The sequence below is a fragment of the Amblyomma mixtum genome, chromosome 3 (assembly GCF_055824585.1).
Source record: "Amblyomma mixtum isolate Tamu chromosome 3, ASM5582458v1, whole genome shotgun sequence".
Lineage (NCBI taxonomy): Eukaryota > Metazoa > Arthropoda > Arachnida > Ixodida > Ixodidae > Amblyomma > Amblyomma mixtum.
In genome coordinates, this window is record NC_143014.1 from 42,695,027 (window position 1) to 42,715,796 (window position 20,770).

General features: G+C 49.6%; 2 non-coding genes across 2 annotated transcripts; both read left to right on the forward strand.

Moving 5' to 3' along the window:
• Positions 1-74, forward strand: TRNAN-GUU (transfer RNA asparagine (anticodon GUU)). Its single transcript has one exon. It is a non-coding gene; the product is annotated as a tRNA-Asn (tRNA).
• Positions 75-2,106: 2,032 nt separating this feature from the next.
• Positions 2,107-2,180, forward strand: TRNAN-GUU (transfer RNA asparagine (anticodon GUU)). The gene has a single exon. It is a non-coding gene; the product is annotated as a tRNA-Asn (tRNA).
• The last annotated feature ends 18,590 nt before the right edge of the window (positions 2,181-20,770 follow it).

Below are 20,770 nucleotides of genomic sequence, written 5' to 3' on the forward strand. Positions count from 1 at the left end.
GCCTCCGTGGCGCAATCGGCTAGCGCGTTCGGCTGTTAACCGAAAGGTTGGAGGTTCGAGCCCTCCCGGGGGCGAGCTCATCGTTTTTGCCTTTCTTTTCTCCACCCTCACATTTTATCCTCTGACGGGTGAGCGCTTGTCGTCTGCCCATGTTTCGCCGTCCTTGTCGTTTCTGCACTGCCTTGTCCATCTCTTCAAAAATGTGGAAGCTCTAGTCCTGTGCTTCTTTTGCTGTTTTTTGTTCCCTCACTTGCTCCAAGCCAAGAATGAACGGTGTAAAACTTGCCCACATTGCACTACTTCTCCAGTCGAATTCTGAGCAGCCGTTGCTCAGCCTCCGTGCAGTATTGCAGTGACGCTCAAGAACAATTAGCAATGCTGCAAATTGACCTGGCGAAGGCATTTGATCGAGTGTGCCATTCATTTCTTTTTGCACTTCTAAATCACGTCAATCTCGGTTCAATACTTTCTACTGGCATACGCCTTTGTTACAAATCCTGTACCACGCGCTTGATTGTTAATGGCTGTCTCTCGCAACCAGTCCCAATTCAGTCTTCGGTGAAACAAGGGTGCCCACTGTTTCCGCTCCTGTTCGCATTATACTTGGAGCCACTTTGCATAAGTGTTATAAACAGTAGAGCTGTCAATGGTTTCCGAATAATGGGTCACGAACTGAAGGTATTGGCTTATGCAGATGACATTGCGTTTTTTTTTGTATTGATAAGCCAAGCATCGATGAGGTTATTCGTTTAACGGAGGACTTTGGTTTGGTGTCAGGAAGTCGGATTAATCGCTCTAAGAGTTGCTGTCTTTGGTTTGGTAGCTGGGGTACGACACCTGCAGAATATGCTGGTATAACATGGACATACAGGCCACCAAAGTACCTTGGCGTCCCTTTGAGTGCCTATAAGCATAGCGCACATTATTGGAAAGACCGCGTGCCAACTCTTCAGCGCTATGCTCAAACGTTTGTCCCCATGGCCTCTCAATTTTTGGCAGGGCGACTGCCTGTAATCTGTTTCTCGCCACTAAAATATATTATGTACTGCAAATTATTCATTGCGCAAGACTTCCTATCCAGCGTTTTCACAGGGTTTTCGCTACTTTTGTGTGGGATTCGTCTTTTGAATCCATGAGGCGTGATAACCTTTTTCGGCGTGTAAGCGCTGGTGGCCTTGGTCTAGCTCACCTGTATGTCCGACAGATAGTGTCACGTTTCATGTTTTTCCGTGACACTACACACCCAATAGTACGTTCACTCCTGCAAACAAATTTAGTTCATGTTTTACCCAACCTCATTGTGTCTTCCAATGTTTGTGACCGTCCGTGTTTGTGGGGCATAATGCAAGAGGTGTATTTGGCTGTCCGTTTCCTACTTGTTCGTTTTTCTCCTGAGTTCCTTTTTTTAGTGTCGAGGAAAAAGTTGTATAAGGATTTGATTAGTATGCTCTTCCCTCCGCCCATGTACCGCTCTCTGTATTTTGGTTTACCGGGGCATTACGTACTCAAAAGAGTACGTCAGATGCCAGTCTCGCCGTGTACAAAGACCTTTTTCTTTAAGTTACACACTGGTACGTTGCCCGTTAGAACATGGCTAGAGAAAAAGGGCATTTTTGTGTCTACCGTTAATTGCCGCCTTTGTGATGAACCAGAAACAATTGAGCATTGTTTCATCAGTTGCAAAGATGGAGTACTCTTCTGGGATATCCTGGAACGCACATTTAAAAAAAGAATTAATCTGACTCCACATTCTGTTCGCTATCTCACTGCGCTGCCATTTGTTGATGAACCCCTGGACATGTTCTTTCTGATTGGACTGCACAGCCTCTGGAAAACCCGCATGATGGACAGACACTGTGAGCCTGTTGTGTCTACAAAGGATCACTTCAGTCGAATGGTTGTTCATCTAAGAGACGTGTATGCCCAGACTGAGTAGGAACCGGAGTGGCACTCGCTATTAGTGATGTGCTCTGCACTGCCCCTTTTCTAGTGCATGGTCTTTTCAATATGTATTGTTTAACACTGTTTTCATAATGGCTTGTATATAGTTCATGTACATAGAACATTACATCACTGTAATAAATACCATGTTGAAGAAAAAAAAAAGCCTCCGTGGCGCAATCGGCTAGCGCGTTCGGCTGTTAACCGAAAGGTTGGAGGTTCGAGCCCTCCCGGGGGCGTGCTTATCGTTTTTGTCTTTCTTTTCTCCCCCCTCCATTTTTATCCTGTGACGGGTGAGCGCTTGTCGTCTGCCCATGTTTCGCCGTCCTTGTCATTTCTGCACTGTCTTGTCCATCTCTTCAAAAATGTGGAAGCTCTAGTCCTGTGCTTCTTTTGCTGTTTTTTGTTCCCTCACTTGCTCCAAGCCAAGAATGAACGGTGTAAAACTTGCCCACATTGCACTACTTCTCCAGTCGAATTCTGTGTAGGCGTTGCTCAGCCTCCGTGGCGCAAAGCTTTTGGTTGGGTCATTGGGGAACTAGGCCAAGCCAGTTCGGTGGCATATGCTGGGACTGTAGCCCTCTTGAGTACCTAGGCGTTCCGCAGCACCAAGTTCGCAAACTGTACAGCCTACTGGGATTCACAAATTGTAACTCTACGGCAGCAAACGTAGGCTTGGATGGGTAGGGAACTCTCAGTGTTCGCGAGGGCACAGGTCTGTAACAGTTGTCGCAAGTTGTCGAAAGTAGAAGTGAGGTGTGAAAGACAGGACTGGAAACTGACCGTACTGCTGTACATGAGGCGCTTTTCATTCGTCTCCATTGGTTATTTTGGCACCGGTCATCTTAAAGGAGTGGAGACAACAAAACTTGACTGGTTTCTTTGTTTGCAATGATGCGCGATACATTAGTAATAATTAATCGCCGCATTAAGTTCATGTACGCCTGATAAATAATTAATAATTGTTTTCCTGTCATGTTATTTCAGTTCCAGCAGCCGAACAGTGGTCATGACGTCAAAGCTTCGTTTTAAGTCACGTGACAATGCAAAAGCGGCGATAGTTTTTTTTCACTTCATATATTGTTATTCGTGTTCTCAGGCCAATGTGGAATAAGTGTTCTACTGATCTAAAACGAAGCAGCAGCGTTTATTTCATTGCGGGTGGTACAGCGCGAAACAGACGAAAACACAAAAGAAAGAAAGACCACATACAAGCGCTTATTCGAAACTAAAGATTTCATTGAAGAGAACACAAATTTTACACGTCAAAGTCAAGTGATATCACAAAGCCGAGAGCACTTGCACAAGCACATTCAAGAGGTGGCTATTTAGCTAATCATTTGACACGCAGTGAAGTCCTATCAAAACGATCTCCCCCCCCCCCCTCCCCCCTCCAGCTTAGTTTAAATCAAGTTAAGATCATGCATTGTTTGGAAACAGAACCTCTATGCCAACAAACAGCAAGTTCAGCTGGCTTATACACCGTTACTCTTCTTTTTACGGGTAAAATATGCTTCCATTAGTTCCCAGGTTGTCTTATCCCGGTGGCGAAACAAAATCTTTGCGTTAGTGACTAAGTGGCGGCATTTTTTCCTTTCCATTTCTTCTTTCCCGCATCTGCGGCAGTGTACTTTTAAATGTGAATGCATAAAATATGACAGTAAACTGAGATGCTCTCGCAAATGAATGTAAATACAACGGCTGCTTTGTGTCAAGGTGCTTTAGAGCATAATGCCATCGACTGTCTCTGGGCGTCCGCACGCGCTTTCGCGTGTTGTGCTGCGACAGTAGTGCCTGCGCAACCTCCTCTCGGTCCCTCCCTCGGGAATCTGATGTCTGTTGAAGCAAGGTCTCCACCCTCCACAAGCACCAGCCACCTCCCGCCGCACCCCCCTAGCTACCGAGGTGCCCACCCGCTCACCGCCACCATCGATTCACCTCCACGCTACCCCTTCCCACCTCAACCTCGAGAAGCGCCACCACCACCAACCCTCTACACGGCTGCCACCCGCTAGAAACCCATGCAGCAGCGGAACGATAAAGCGGCGGAGAAATCGAACTCGAACACGTAGTGGGGCAGCCAGCTGCCTCCCAGAAGCACCGCTCGTTAGCCACCTCCCCGAGCTAGGTAGCGGCCCACCCGCCCACGGCCACCCTCGGCGGAGAGTGAAAGCATCGACTAATTATTGAGGTTAAATCTAACTGCTAAAGATGTCACATCAGATGTGTGATCCTTCCATATCTTTTTCTGCTGCTGTAACGTCTGGGAAGTTCAAGTGTTCGGAACACAGACTGGACACTGAAGTGCACGTACACTGAAGACGATGTGTGGCACTGGACCACTGCTGTCGAGTGCCGCATCCATCAGTGCCGCCGGACATTGAAGTCGCTTTGTCTAATTGTCCCCCCCCCCCCTTATAATTTTTTCCCTATTGCTTCATCTCCAGGAAGCGCGTATTTCAGTGATCAGTCACTCCGTGTTTTTAATTTGATAACGCACGTACCTCGCCATGTTCGCATTATTCAAGAGAAATTTGTCACTTGGCGTAAAAGGCACCCGCCTCTATGCCACAAAACTGGTGTGGTCCTACAATGAGCGCAAGAACCTCACAAATACCACGTGCAGAGATGTTCTGAATATCATATAACTGACTGAAAAGACAGCTCATGAACGGCATCGTTTCAGCTTCAAATATTGTCTACAAGGCTATTTTTTTTTTCAAGATACCCGGATATAGATCATCGTCAGCTCTTTTAGTGGCTGAGAAGGAAGCTGGAACTGTTAGTACACAGGCGCGCTGGCATTTGATCGCCTATCGAAATGAGACCGGAGGGGTTCGACCGATCGACCTTGTGCTCTGCGGCCAAATGGGCAGCTGCGATCCACTGAGGCGGGCAAAAAAAAAAACAGGGTTCAACAGTGTAAAGAGACATCACTTTATGTGTGCTTTACGACTGGATCGTTAGGGGAAGGTAGAACATCGTGTACTACAGGTTTGTCGCACGTGTCTCCGCGAGATAAAAACAGTCAATGTACTGACACGTACTCTGTTTTCTAAAATGCAGGCACAGCTTTGGCAGCAGTCCAGTTTTTTTTTCCATTTTCGGATCGACCTTACGACATCCTGGCTTCAAACTTAAGCTCTGCCGAGGATGTCACTTGAGCTGTAGCCTTTAGAGCGTCGAGCAGCTCATCCAGACATCCACAAGTATCCAGTCCATCTTAATAGCGGTAGCCGCTTCCGGGTCGCCCGCCAGACCAATGCCCGCTTCTGCTACCCCAGCCGCCACCTTGGCCGGAACCAGACCCTTGGCCACTGCCTTGACCAGAGCCCCAGCCACCGCCTTGTCCAGAGCCAGATCCTTGGCCGCTGCCTTGGCCTTGTCCGGAGCTCCAACCGCCACCTTGCCCGGAGCCAGATCCTTGGCCGCTGCCTTGGCCTTGTCCGGAGCCCCAAACGCCACCTTGCCCGGAGCCAGATCCTTGGCCGCTGCCTTGACCTTGTCCAGAGCCCCAACCGCCACCTTGTCCGGAGCCGGATCCTTGGCCGCTGCCTTGACCTTGTCCGGAGCCCCAACCGCCGCCTTGTCCGGAGCCAGATCCTTGGCCGCTGCCTTGGCCTTGTCCGGAGCCCCAACCGCCGCCTTGTCCGGAGCCAGATCCTTGGCCGCTGCCTTGGCCTTGTCCGGAGCCCCAACCGCCGCCTTGTCCGGAGCCAGATCCTTGGCCGCTGCCTTGGCCTTGTCCGGAGCCCCAACCGCCGCCTTGTCCGGAGCCAGATCCTTGGCCGCTGCCTTGGCCTTGTCCAGAGCCCCAACTGCCGCCTTGTCCGGAGCCAGATCCTTGGCCGCTGCCTTGGCCTTGTCCAGAGCCCCAACCGCCGCCTTGTCCGGAGCCAGATCCTTGGCCGCTGCCTTGGCCTTGTCCAGAGCCCCAACCGCCGCCTTGTCCGGAGCCGGATCCTTGGCCGCTGCCTTGACCTTGTCCGGAGCCCCAACCGCCGCCTTGTCCGGAGCCAGATCCTTGACCGCTGCCTTGGCCTTGTCCGGAGCCCCAACCGCCGCCTTGTCCGGAGCCAGATCCTTGGCCGCTGCCTTGACCTTGTCCGGAGCCCCAACCGCCGCCTTGTCCGGAGCCAGATCCTTGGCCGCTGCCTTGACCTTGTCCAGAGCCCCAGCCTCCGCCCTGACCGGAGCCTTGGCCACCCCAACCAGATCCCTGCCTTTTGTCAACACTCGAACCGCCACCCTGGCCGCCCCATCCGCCACCTTTCCCGGAGCCCCGTCCACTCCCACCACTCCAGCCGACCTGAGCTGAGCCGCCATTCCATCCACTGCTTTGTCCAGAGCCTTGTCCACTTCCTCCACTCCAGCCGACCTGACCCGAGCCGCCATGCCACCCACTGCTTTGTCCAGAGCCTTGTCCACTTCCTCCACTCCAGCCGACCTGACCCGAGCCGCCATGCCACCCACTGCTTTGCCCGGAGCCTTGTCCACTTCCGCCGCTCCAGCCGACCTGACCTGGGCCGCCATGCCACCCACTGCTTTCCTTTTCCACTGCACCCCAACGATCGCCGTGTACAGATCCCGGTCCTGCTCTACTGCTTGCCCAGGCCTTGGCGTTCCTGGAGAAGTTTGAGTCTCCGGAGCCCCAACCCCATCCAGAGCCACTGGCAGCAGTGTCGTTGCCTGAACTCGACCAACTCTCGCCGACCGCGCAACAGGGTTTTCGAAAAGACTCAGTTGAGTTTGCCCCCCGGTCGTCGAATGCATTCTGTTCAGAGCTAGATGAGTGCCAAATCTTCTGGACACCTGCTGACGATGGGCTCCTGAGCGATTTGCCGGTCTTGATCTCGTCTGGCGGCACGGTGCTTCGAGTTGGCTCAGTCGGTGTCACCGTGGGCGTGGCGACAGTTGCGAGCGGCGCTGCTGCTGTCGGCCGCTTCGTCTTGTGCAGAGCCATGCATTCTGCCGGCAATGGCCACACTGACGCACAGAGCGCAAGAGCCAACAGTGTATAGGCGACGGCCATAGCCTGAAAGTTGCAGAAGGAGACGAGGTATGTGGTCACTGACATGCACGAATCGGTAATCATCAAAATAAAATCAAATTAACATCTAGATGTATAGTTGCGTTTGAGAAACCAAGCAAGAAATGGTATACTAGTTGATTCCAAGGTATAGAACGGAATGTACCCTGAAAGACAAGGCTTACTGCTGTCATGCCTAATTTCAGCTGCTGAATCCGTACGTAGTGCCTAAGTTCGGCTAGGGGCAAGGACGTATGCATTAAGTTAGCTATGGACAATGCAAGCAAACCTTACGCTAGACGATATGCTCATGGTCCTTCATCGGTATAACTTACGTAGGCAGGCAAATGAAAGGACAGTGCGACAGCGTTAAAATGAAATTTTTCATCTTGCGACGAGGAGCATTCTGCACAACTAGGGGTCGAGAATAGACAATTCTACAGCTCGGTTAGCTCTGCTGGCAGATGCGAGGGGTATAGTGCAATAATTCACGCTCGAACTGACTAGTGATGTTGCATCGCTCAGAACATTTTTCAGCGCAACAGCGCAGTCTCTTCTGTCGAAAGCTGCGTGCCTAAGGCGAAGAACGTTTACTCACGGTGCCGTCTCCAGTCGACTTCCCTCTCATGTGGCGGGCGTCTGCTAAGAGCGAGCTTTTATGCGTTTGCACTGTATGGCTGAAAAATGCAACCAGAGGTCGCCGTGTTGACAAAAGGAAGACGGGGGCAAGGGCTAAACAAAAGAAAATGAGCTTGCGCAGAGAATATCGTGCACACAGCTTTCAGATAAGTTTAAAGAAGATTTTGAAAAAGCACATGAACATCGGTTGAAGATATCAGGTGATAAAAAAAATGCGCTATCGCTTCCTATGGAACGCGTGGGATGCACAGTCACGATGGATACGGTCTCCCTGGTTAACATTTAGAGCCGTTAACACTTCGTGGCAGGTAGGACAGCTCGAAACGGGGAAGTTTTATCGAAGGATTTTTGGGTTTGCATATTAGCATGTATGTTTCTTATCGTACTTTCCCGATCATTTATGTGTCAGCATATGACGAATTCAGAGATTGATGCTTGCTAAATCCAGCCCATGTGTCTTTCCACAATATCTGGGCTTGGTCGTTTATTCGGCCATATCAGTTGCCGTTTTCTTCGGTAAGAAAAAGGAGCCATCATAGTAGATGAATGAACCAGATTATTTCAGAAAATGGATGGCTGAGCGCTGCATGCCTACCAACGCTATTAGGTAGGGTCAGTTTGCAAAAGGCGCAGGCGCACTAGGGAGTGGAGCGGGCCCATGCGATCGCCGCCTGGACGGTGGCACTGCCGTCGCTTCAGGATGAGCACGCCGTCTGCTACTCCCAGCTTGATGAGCGTCAGCATACGGCAGCTCGCATGCGCACAAAAACGTATTTAAGGAATGCAAACGTAGTTTCGCCTTGATCTGTTTAGTATTAGTGAAACAAGACGATTTAATAGCATTTATAACCACCGCCTTAGCCGAGCACGTTAAAGATGCGTTGGCAAGCGACTGCTCGTCTCGTCGGGACTGCCTAGCCGAGCAAATTTTCAGGGGGCCGATATAGCGAGGGAATGCCGTGTTCCTTCTTGGAAACATAAAAGCTCATTGTTAGTTCTTTAACAGTATCTTCATACATGCCGGGGCAAGCAAGTTTCTTTATCCTCTAGAAGCCGGTTTTTGCGGCTTTTAAACGTCATATTTCGTATTTAACGATGTGATCACACGTAGTACATGGGAGTGTCCGCCCTGGCCGTGGCTACAAAATTCAGTAGGCGCTTTAATTACTTGTGAGAATTTCAATCAGTCAGTCTTTTATTCTTAAAGCAGCTGTTAAAGAAGCCATTTAAAATCTCCTTAATATGGTGCCTTCCTGCTGCAGTCGGTGCTGCAAGGTGAGCACTAAGGGACCCACACTTCGCGAAATTTAGTGCTGTTGCTGCCGCTTAGCCGAAGTTTTAGAGGTGTTCAAGCGAATTGCAAGAGTTGTTGCGCTTAACATTGCCAGTAAGACAAGGAAGGTCAGCATTAACTTTCAACAGAGATGCGACCTGCACACGCCTCACCAAGCAGACCTGTAAACTACTTTTCACAGCCGCATATTACCCACGTGCAGAATTTTCGCGAGCCAAACTAAGAGGGGGCAAGCAGCCCGTCGTGTTTCTTCGTTTTTACCGTGTGGAATCACGGAAAGAAGGGCGTTCAGGTTCAGCCTAGATCTACACCCAAAAGCCCAACCCCGAGCATCTGTGCGTAGACAAAATCCAAGCACTGAACGTCAGTAGCGACGCGCGGCTAGAAGCAGCCGAGCCCGGCGCAGACGTTGCGAGGCGCGCGCCAGCCTGGACCATTTATGCAGCAAGCTGACCACGTGACCAAGCGCAGCCAAATGGGCGCCGTGGCGGCAAAGTGGTGGTGGTGGTGCAACACGTTTATTAAACCGCCCTTGCGTTAGCCGTTTGATAGGTCTTGGTCCAAGGTGATGGGGGCGCGTTGCAGGTTCAGGTCCCGGGAGGCGAACCAGATGGGCCACGGTGGAGGCAAAGGATTGGCGGGGGACTGGGAGGCCGAGTGGCAGTGTGTATATGGATGTATACACACTGTATGTATGGCCGAGTGGCATATGTGTGTGGATAGTTTGAGCACTGAGGTGTGGAAGTGTACCGGCACAAATAAAGTTTCCCTGGTATATGGAGGAGATTAAATTGTACTCGGCAAAGAATGCAAGCTTCACCGATCGATAAGAATGGGTGTGGCGGTAGTAATTCTGCTAAGTCCAATTTTGCCTGTAGTATTCGTGGACGGTGAGTTTGTAAGCCCTTACTGCGCGCACTGTCGGTCGGCTGGTCCTTGGGATCCCCGGCGCCCGATGTATAGTATCGCAGGCAAGCTGGTAAGCCAGCTCATTCGGCAGCGAAGAGAAAACCAAGAAAACTAACACAGTTCGTCACCACTCGACAGATGCGCTCGTGTCTGTTTGAGATTAATGTAGTGACTCCGCGTCACTCGGGAGCAAGTTTTCGAACTCATCCTATCGAAAAACGTTGATGCCTACCCATCTTAACGGAAGTCTGCAGCACAAGATATTGTTACGAAGAAGAAGAAGAGGGCAGTGGCGCGGGACGGAGCGCTCGCGCTAGGCCCGCAGCCATTAAACCATATTATCATCTGTCATCATGTCGTCCTTTTCCTAGGCTTGCCACCTCGTAACATTTGGTGTGAGGTGCGGGTTCCTACTCGTCATCCTGGTCCCTGGAGCATCGCCGCCTTCTGCTCGCCTTCGTCGTTGGCCGAGGGGACCTGGATTCTGCCGCCGGCTCAACCCGAGCCCGAACTGACCAGAACCGACCAGCCGCTATCCCCAGCCCCGTCCCCAGCCCCGACCACCAGACACGACGACCAGGACCTGACGAAGTATGACCCTACGACGACCCGAATCAAGACGGCACCCCCGCCCAAGCTGTCCGGCGAGTCATTAAACCCTTAAATGTTACGAGGTGGCAAGCCTAGGAAAAGGACGACATGATGACAGATGATATGGTTTAATGGCTGCGGGCCTAGCGCGAGCGCTCCGTCCCGCGCCACTGCCCTCTTCTTCTTCTTCGTAACAATATCATCGGGGTATTATCTGTTCTGCCTTTTTTTAAGCTTTAGCTGTACAGATTGCTGAACGGAACACTGAATATATGCCTTTTAGTGTGCTAGCACTTACGATGGTCATTCCCCGCATCTGGCCGTCGTGTTTTTGTTGTTCTGTCTGTATGTTCGTCTGCAGCCAGTTCTGTGGCAGGCTGCTCATCTGCCCACCGGGTACCGGGTAGTAGGCTACCAGACACCCCCCCCCCCCCCCACACACACATGCACGCACACGCTCACGCACGCACGCACACACACACACACACACACACACACACGCACACGCGTACACGCGCACAAGCAACACAAGTCCGACCGATGGCAGCACCTGCCATAGAAGGGCAGTGACGCATCGCTTGACCGCTGCACCACTGCGCCCGGAGGAGTAGGAAGATTCCCAGAGATCAATGAATTTAGAGGCTAACCAATTCCGCACATATGGACCGTAACCTATTATCGCTACCTGAACAACTGCCATCCGTAAACACTGGATCTGAACTCCGAAACCGAAGCGTAAACCGAATTGCTAGCGAACCTAATTCGTAGTTGGCCTAACTACTCAAATCGAGTATCATTTTAGAGCGCAGTCTTAGGCGCCAGTTTCTGCGTTTCGCGGCGTCGCCGTCGCCGTTGTCCGTTGGAACCAGTAGAGGGTAAAAGCGCAACCTCCTCCCCTCCTTAGTAAGAAACAAACAAAAAAAAAACTGCGCCGCTCGGACGGCTCTGGCCGGCGCGCATCGTAAAACGGGGGAGAAGGAACCCCTGGAGAGCGACTAGCCTTGTGTGCGTGGCTGCTCCCTCTACCAGCGCTCGCCGACGCGGCGCGCGGGGATTGCCATCGATTGTTCTAGACTGTCCGAGTCGTTTCTACGCGATGTTAACGGAGAGGGCGTAGCCTTGCTTGCGCTAAGAGATGCCCTCCACCTCTTCACTCGCGCGACGGCGGCGGCGCCACGACAGAAAGTTCCAGATGCTGCTCGAAGCCACTCCTGTCCTCTGACCAATGAGGACGCGCGCCCAGCGCGAGAAGGAGAGTGAGACTGCACAGCCGACACTGTGCGTATGTGCACGCCTGCCTTGGCGCAAAGAACAGACAGACGTGGCATGAGCTAGAAGGGCTTTGACCGCCCAAGTCGGCGTTTCAGCTTCAGTAAACAAATTGTGTTTTTGAGGAAAGGAAATGCGCAGTATCTGTATCACATACCTCAACCAGAGGGAAGTCGCATAACTGTCCTTTTGGAACAGTGTACACCTTAATTGTGCTTTAAGCTACGTGCCGGTAGTGACAGATGTGCGCTGCATGCTTTGGCATTGACAACGTTGTGCCAGAAACGCTGCCACCTGCCAGAGTGGCAGGGTGAGTGGGGAGTTTAATGTAGATATAAAGACAGGCGGGAATTTCTTACCACTTATGCGGGAGAACACCCCGTTCCTCTCACTTGTAACGACACCCACAGCTGTGAAAATCTTGCGAAATACTTGCGCAGACCTCTCTTTGAGAACCAGGCATTCGTGCAGCAAGTGGAGCATATATCCATCTATTTCTCCGTCCACAAAAATTCCTTCATGACAGTCAAGAACTGTTAGTGGCGTGTTTGTTGAAGAAGGAATATGCGTGAAAAATAACAAGTTGTCTGTAACTGTACATACATGTCTTGCTCGAATTCTTTACCTCAATCTATCGAAAAGCTGAAACAGCTGATGAGCTGCGCTCAGATTTCGCATTTGGAAGTAATGTAATCGTCGGCATTTTTTTTTTATTTTATCCTCCAAAAGCTGTATAATTTAACATGCAGTGTGTGCACAGCATCAAGGAATGATAAAACTGCTTGCAAAATTGTTTTGCTGTATTGATGTGAGCGGATCCCAGTCAAGTTCTCCTCTGCAAGCTCTCAGCCTCCGTGGCGCAAGCTCCCATGGACAACCAACTGCATCCTATGCAAGAAGCCCGAGACAATAGAGCGCGCATTCCTACAGTGTTGAGACGCCATCATTCACTGGGACGTCCTCCAAAGAACTATCAAAAAAAGATCTACCCCTGGACCTCTACGGTATTAGATTCTTGTCAATTCAAAATGAAACAGGCGTGCCCTATGACCAGGGTTGCCGTTGGGAATTTTTCAAAAAGAGCCAGAACTTAAGCTAAAAGTAGCCAAAAGTAGCCACGCCACCTGATCTTGGCGCCAAATTTGTAGCCAAGTAGAAAAGAACCATTATTATAAGCCACTTTTATTAATGAACAATAAATAATATCATTTGAAATCAATACAAAAACACAGAGTAAATAAAGAACGCGGAATTTTGGGCCTCTTGCTCGGCCTTTTTCCATTCTTCTCGAAACGTGCGCTTTGCTCTTGCGTCTTATCCCATGGTAGACGCCGGTGTCGGCAAGCCGAAGGCACAAAAACAGGAGCTTTGTCGCCTTGCGGTACACAAGTGTTATTTCACCGGTACCGTGCTGCTCGTTCCTCTCAAGGTGTCATGCCGTTCACACGGCTGCACCTAAACGCATGGTTTCGGATGCATGATCCTAACGGAGAAAGTACTCTAGATGAGTGTTATTTTCTCCAGATGCCGCGCAACGTCCTTGAAAATAATTGTTCTTCTTTGTTCTTGCTTACTATTGTATATGCAATTGCAAAAAAAATGGCTAGTGAATGCGCCAAAATAGAAGTTCCAAGTAGCCAGAAAGTAGCCAAGGAGCCAACGTGAAATTTTCACCGCCAGACGGGGTCGAAAAGTAGCCAATTTGGCGCAAAGTAGCCACCAACGGCAACCCTGCCTATGACTTACTCATGCTGCTCAGCCTCCACAGCTTGTGGAAAACTAGCACGCGTTTTGGGCGAGAAAACTTCATTGCAAGTGTCGTGTACCTGAGAGAAGTACACCGGGCACGAACTGAACAGCCTGAATGGCTTTCTGTTCTAGATGACTTGGTTGTATTGAAAAGATTATATCACTCCTGTGGTAATTGAATTGAGCTGAGGTGTTTTATCATTTTTGTAATTTTGGTTATCTGGGCCAAAAAAAGTTGGAGGACGCTTAAGCTTCGCCTTTAAGAGTGGAACGCGACAGCGTGTCGCAGCCCGCCAGTGAGTCCGGGGAAAGCCATCGCCCGTTCGGAGCAACGCCTAGCCCGTTGGACAAATCGCTCGGAGTCTCTAGGAGGCCTCTCAACAAACCCAATGCCACGAACGCAGCATAGTCTCCGCGCCTAACGAACAGGCAGCAAGCCGCAAGCTTAATGGTGAACGCGCCTCGGATGGGCGCTGCGTTGTTCGCCGCTCACGCACGCCTGCGTCCCCTCACGGCCCCACTGCGTCCGAACGAGACGAGCGGGAGGCGCTGCCGTCGCGCGCTCTCTGTTGGGGCAGTGGCGTACATTGCCAGGAGGAAGTTTTAGGGGGCGCCATTTGATGGCGCTACGTGAGCGCCAAGCGAATAGGAAAAGTTGCGGGCTTCTGGGATTTTTCGCTCACGGCCAACGCCGACGACGACACCGGCTTTTCTGCGAGACGGGGCCCTTAACGCTGTCGCATTAATAGGCACAGAAAAGAAACGCCTCCGTGGCGGCGGAGTTCATGTCCTGGTTCCCGCTTCTTCACGCGCATTCAGGGCCATTCTGACGCTCGCCTAGGTCGAATTTATGCGTCTTTCGCACTTGTCTCTCGAGGATTGGTCTGTGACACTGTACCAGTTTCATTCTCTGATCACTTTATGGTGGTTGCTCGCCTCGGAGGCAGTGTTTGTTCAAAATTCAGGCCGAAATGGGCGCTTTGGAACCTGAACTCCTCAGTAATTAATGATGAAGAATTTGTGATTCGTGTCCGCTCGCAACATGGGATCCTGTTTATCGAGCAAAATGCCGTTGTTCGCCGCTTGGGAAATGTTTAAGCAGGACGTGCGTGCTACAGCTATAAAAATGGGTTCCGTGAGGTCCTTTTACAGGAAACATCAGGAGCAGACACTCAGGAAAAATTTGTACAACCTGTATGAAATAGAATGTGAGGCACCTGGTTTATACAGGGTCTGTTCTGAAAGTAGTAGGACTCATTTAAAAAAAATATTAATGAGAACACTACAACCGATTAGAATTTTTCAAAGTAGAACCCTTCCGCATCTACACACTGCTGCCAACGAGCTTTGCAGTTTTCGTACGCCTACAGGAACGCCTGGACTAGAATGCTGTTTAGCTGCCTCGTCACGGCCTGTTGAACCGCCTCTACTGATCCGTGATGATTCCCCTTGAGCGCCGATTTTATTCTCGGGAATAGAAAAAAGTATGGCAGGGCCAAGTTGGGGCTGCAGGGGGGCTGAGGAAGCGTTGCCACCTTGTGCTGGGCAAGATACGCGGAACGCTGTGTGGCTCGGCGCGTTGTCATGGTGTAGCTGCCAATTGGTGACGATGGCTGGCCGGACACGAACAATGCGTTTTCGCAGTCTTTTGAGGACTTCCACGTAAAAAACTGCATTAACTGTTTGTCCGGGCGGTACGAACTCTTTGTGTATGACATGTCGACCAAGAAAGCAAATGAGCATGGACTTTTGCTTGGATTTGCTCATTCGCGCTTTCTTGGGGCGTGGGGAAGAAGGGGTGTGCCATTCTGAGCTCGGCCGCTTGCTCTCCGGGTTGTATTCAGACACCCACGTCTCGTCATAGGATACTACATTGTCCAAAAAATCGGGGTCCTCATTCACATGATGAAGAAGATCCTGGTAGATGGCTTTCCGGGTGGCCTTTTGCTCCTCTGACAACACTCGCGGCACCAACTTCACGCACACTTTCCTCATGGCTAAGTTTTCTATCCCAATCTCAAAAACTTGGGTTTCAGTAATGCTCAAGTCATCAGGAATCATTCTGATACGAATCTTACGATCACTATTCAGTAAATTTTTCCCTTACGACCCATTTTAGTTGGTCCTGCTGGTTGAAGGGCGTACGGAGCGGTCGTCGTCTTCCACTCTTTCCCTACCTTCTCAGAACAGCTTTTGCCACTCAAAAACACCTGACATACCCATGGCAACATCACCGTAGCCTCCTTAATTATGTCTTGAGTCTCTTTGCCCGTTTTACCAAACTTTACATAAAATTTTATCGAGTATCGCTGATCCAGGAAACGCTCCATGACTCTGCGTGACGAGGCGTTTCGACAGGGGTTCACAGTACAAGCGGCCTGCTTTCTTCAACGGCCAAGAGCTGACTGCCAATTTTTCCCAGCGTTCCCGATATCCCCCTTCACCGATCCTGCTCACGCAGACCGCCTCTCGTCCGCCCGTTAGCCCAAGAAAAAACAAGTCCTACTACTTTGAGAACAGACCCTGTATACGGATGAATTTGCTAGTATCAAAAGTGAGTTACAAAGATTTGATGCAGAACGCTACCGGGGCGCCCGTGTTCGATCTCGTACCAAGCGCGATCTGCAATGCGACCACCCGACACGACAGGCTTTGCTCGATGAGCGCCGTCATGCGACTGTAAAGTTTATTTCGGGGATGATGTCCAATGGAAAACTAGTGTCCAGTACAAATGAGGTGATCACCGTATTTGTGGATTACTATACAGACTTGTTTAGTGCTTCACCTGATGCGGATAATTCGGAAATTTTGGCGCATTTCAGCACCTTAGTGAGCCTTTTATCAGAGGACGATTGTTCTGTTTTTAGTGGCTCTTTGACGCAGGAAGAGGTGGAATATGCAATTGATCAGTTACCTGTCTCAAAAACGCCTGGTCCTGACGGAATTTCAGGAGAATTTTACATGGCTTTTGAATCTATTCTCACTCCTGTCCTGCTGCGGGTATTCACGTTGGGGCTCGATATAGGAGCCCTTCCTCAGTCTTTTACAAAAAGCCACACAGTGCTAATTCCGAAAACTACTGATGAAGGAAAACTGCGCTTCGTAGAAGGTTACAGGCCCATTACATCGGCAAATGTGGATTACAAAATGTTTGCTAAAGTCTTGTCAAATCGCCTGCAATTCGCAATGTCGGTACTCATTGGATCTCACCAGACGTGTGGTCTGAGAGGCCGCTCCATTCAAAGTAATATTCACACTGCGCGTACAATTCTTGAATATTTCTCCAGCTGTCATGAGCAGCTTGTTCTGCTTCAGATCGACCTTACGAGAGCATTTGACCGCGTTCGCCATTAATCTCTGTTTTCACTTCGAGAGCGAGCAAACGTGGGTTCTACTGTACTAAAGGGGGTACAGCTTTGCTACAGCAACTCGTCAACATGATTAATCGTTAATGGCCAGCTCTCGAACCCTGTGCCGATCCTCTCTTCCGTGAAGCAAGGCTGTCCAATGTCTCCTCTGCTTTTTGCTCTTTACCTGGAACCGCTTTGTTTGAGTGTTTTGCGTAACAGTAACATCCATGGGTTCCCTCTTTTGGGTAGTGAAGTCAAATTGCTAGCATATGCTGACGATCTTGCATTTTTCTGCATTGACAAGCCCAGCATTGATGATGTGTTGTCCACGATAGATCGATTTGGCATAGTTTCTGGTGCTCAAATGAATCGCTGCAAAAGTTCTGGCCTATGCTTTGGTTCATGGGGCACAACCCCGCCCCTTTGTGCTGGAATATAATGGTCTTGTGTGCCTCCTAAATATCTTGGTGTTCCACATCATGCCTACAAATCAAGTACGCATTACTGGAGAGAGCGAGTTCCAGCCGTTGTGCGTTATGCTCAGATGTTTGTACCGCATCGGCTTTCAATTTTTGGTCGAGACACCTTTCTGGCAACAAGGATTTATTACGTACTCCAGGTCCTTCACTGCGCCAGACATTGCATAGAGCGCTTCCATCGTATATTTGCGACGTTTAATTGGTCTTCCAAATTTGAGCCCATGCGGCGTGATAACGTTTTCAGGACTGTTTGTGCTGGAGGACTGGGCCTAGAGCACCTGCATGTGAGACACTTTACTGGAGGGAATTAGAACGTCATACAACGAATTTTATGCTAGTGTGGTTGTCAATAAGCAACTACCGGAAAGTTTTCAAGTTAGGTCCTCCGTTAGACAAGGCTGCCCTTGTTATTTGCGATTTACCTGAAACCCTTTTGTCAGAATGTCATCCACTGTGAAGGTATTCATGGATTTAGACTGATGACTAGCGAAGTTAAAATTTTGACGTACGCCGATGACATTGCTGTCTTTTGTCAAGACAAGGAAAGTATTATGCAAACAGTGGGCTTGGCAAAGAAGTTTTGTCGGATGGCAGGTAGTTCAATAAACTGGGATAAATGCGTAGGGTTTCGGCATGGTATTTGGGATTCCACCCCTGAATCCTTCGAAAGCATAAAATTCTCGTATTTACCAGTGAACTACCTAGGGGTGCCGCTTGAATGCTACAAATACACAAGTGATTATGGGATGCAAGAGATTGAACGTTCTCGGGTGAAAACTCTAGGGTGGGGCTGCAGGGAGCTCTCCATGTTCGCCCGGTCTACTGTCTGTAATTTGTTTATAGTCGCTAAAGTTTGGTATGCACTTCAAGCGTTGTGCATATCGCGAGTCAGTATTCAAAAGCTGCGTACAGGGTTTGGTGTTGTTTTTTTTTGTGAGGTTCATTGCGGGAAAGAACAAGACGAACCAATCTTTTCCGACCGGTCAGAGAAGGGGAACTCGGTCTTGCCCACTTGTTTCTGAGGCAGATTGCTTCTTTCGTTACGTTTTTGCGGACGCAGACTCATCCTTTATTGCGAACTGTGATGCAGGTGCATCTGTGGCCCGAGTTACCAGAATTTGTTGTCTTCTTCTGGATTAAAGGCGAACCGAAGTATTCGTGAATTTTTTCGTGATGTGATATTCAGTTTCTGAATGTCAAATGTTATATTTTCCAAAGAATACTTGTTGTCAATAACAAAGAAAAAAATGTACAGAGATTTAATAGATGGAATGCTTCCAGTCCCAGTGTATCGCTCCATATACGGCGCAGGCCCAGGAATGAACTTCCTGAAAAGGGTGAAAAAAATGCCCGTGCGCTCGTCAACTAAGACCTTTTTTTTCCAATTACTTAGTGGAACGCTGCCGGTTAAACTGTCGCTGGAGGAAAAGGGAATATTTGTCCCCTGGTCAGTTAAGTGTATACCCTGTCGAAAGCCTGAAACCGTAGAACACATTTTTCTCGAATGCTGGGGCGCGATATTCCTCTGGGACATTCTACAGCGCACGCCTAGAAAGCAGCTGCCAATATCACCTCCCGGCATCCGCTTCCTCCCGGTTACTTGTGAAGGAGGGATACCCCTCGATATTGTCGCTGTACTGGGCTTGCACAGTCTATAGTAGACGCGTATGGCTGTGAAAAATGCTGATGAACATGTTCGCCCCGCGCGAGAGTACTTTACTGAAAATACGGTTTTCATCAAACAAGTGTTGAAAAGACAAGGTGATATGGCTACCCGAAAGGGACACGTCAGTCAACCAGAAGAGTTTTTAAGCGACGCACCGTCAAAGAGGGCCGAGTGTCTTTTATTATCCATTGTAATGCGGCAGTGTTGCATACATGTGTAAGTACTCTACAGGAAATCTAGAAAAAATAAAGCCTCCATGCCACAATCGGCTAGCTAGTTTGGCTGTTAACTGAATGGTTGGAGGTTCGAGCCCTCAGGGGGGCGACCCTGTCCTTTTAATTTTTTTCTTTCATACCCCCCCCCCTCTCTCTCTTTTTCGTTTTAGTAGTCAGCGCATCTCCTCACCTTGGTTGGTTGGTTGGCCTCAAGTAGAATGGCACATACCCACTACGGGGGAGTGGCCAAGACACAGGCGGTGAACTGTTGGAATGATTAGGAGTTTTAGAGGAAAAGGAGTATTAATAGGGTATAGGCTGACAGATTGGACGACGCAACGAAAGGGGTCCTGTTAGCTGGGAGATCGAAGACAGGAAGACGGCTTTATATGCAAATTTGAATGCATCATATGGAATAGTTCAATTTTGTATTGACTGAAAGAGAGACAGAAAAAATAATAATAATAATAAATGAACTATTTGATAATCAGAAAAATGAAAACAAATAGAAAAATAAATAAATAAAATTAGTATTAGCGTGGGAGTCGCTGTGTTTCTAGAAGAAATTTTTGAACAGCACAGCGCGCACTCCTGTTGCTTCGTCCAAGTGAAGTAGCGCCAAAGGAAAGAACAACCTCAGTGGACACAGGCAAACCCAGCTGGTGAAACGGAATTTCTAATAGGCGCCTCCTCAAAGAAGAGAATCGGCGGCAGAACAGCAGGTAGTGATCCACTGTCTCAGGCTCGGCACCTCATGTTTTGCCGTTGTTCTCGTCTTCTTCTTCTTCTTCTCTCCCTGTCCACCTCTTCCAAAATGACAATGCTGTCATCCTGTGCTTCTGCCTTTTTTTTGCATCCCGCTGCCTTCAGTTGGATAACGAACGGTAACCAAGTTGCCCAGATTGCTAAACTTCTGCAGTCGAACTCTGTTCTGCAAGTGGCCGCCTCCGTGGCGCAATCGGCTACCGCGTTCGGCTGTTAACCGAAAGGTTGGGGGTTCGAGCCCTCCCAGGTTCGAGCCCTCCCAGATTCGAGCACACCCAGGTGTGAGCCTGTCGTTTCTATGTTTTCTTTCACCCCCCTCCCTCACTTTTTCGTTTTAGTAGCTAGCGCATCTCCTCACCTCAAGTTTTGTCGTTGTTTCCTTCTTTTCCTTCTTCTACTTCCTCTTCTTCTCTCCTCCTGTTTCCTCTTCTTCTTCCTCTTCTTCTTCCTCTTCTTCTTCCTCTTCTTCCCCTTCTTCTTCTACCTCTTCTTCTGCCTCTTCTTCTCCTCCTCCTCTTCTTCTTCTTCTCTGCCCTGTCCAACTCTTCCAAAATGACAAGGCTGTCGTCCTGTGCTTCTGCCTTTTTTTGCATCCCGCTGCCTTCAGTTGGATAATGAACGGTAACCAAGTCGACCAGATTGCTGAACTTCTGCATTCGAACTCTGCTCTACAAGTATCCGCCTCCGTGGCCCAATCGGCTAGCACGTTCGGCTGTTAACCGAACGGTTGGAGGTTCGAGCCGTCCTGGGGGCGACCATGTCGTTATTATTTTTATTGCGAAAGTAATACTGCTCACAGTTTGAGCCCTTCAGCGTAGCGCGGCGGTGAACACGTTTGACTTTTAGCGTGACCTTAGACGTGACGTCATACTAG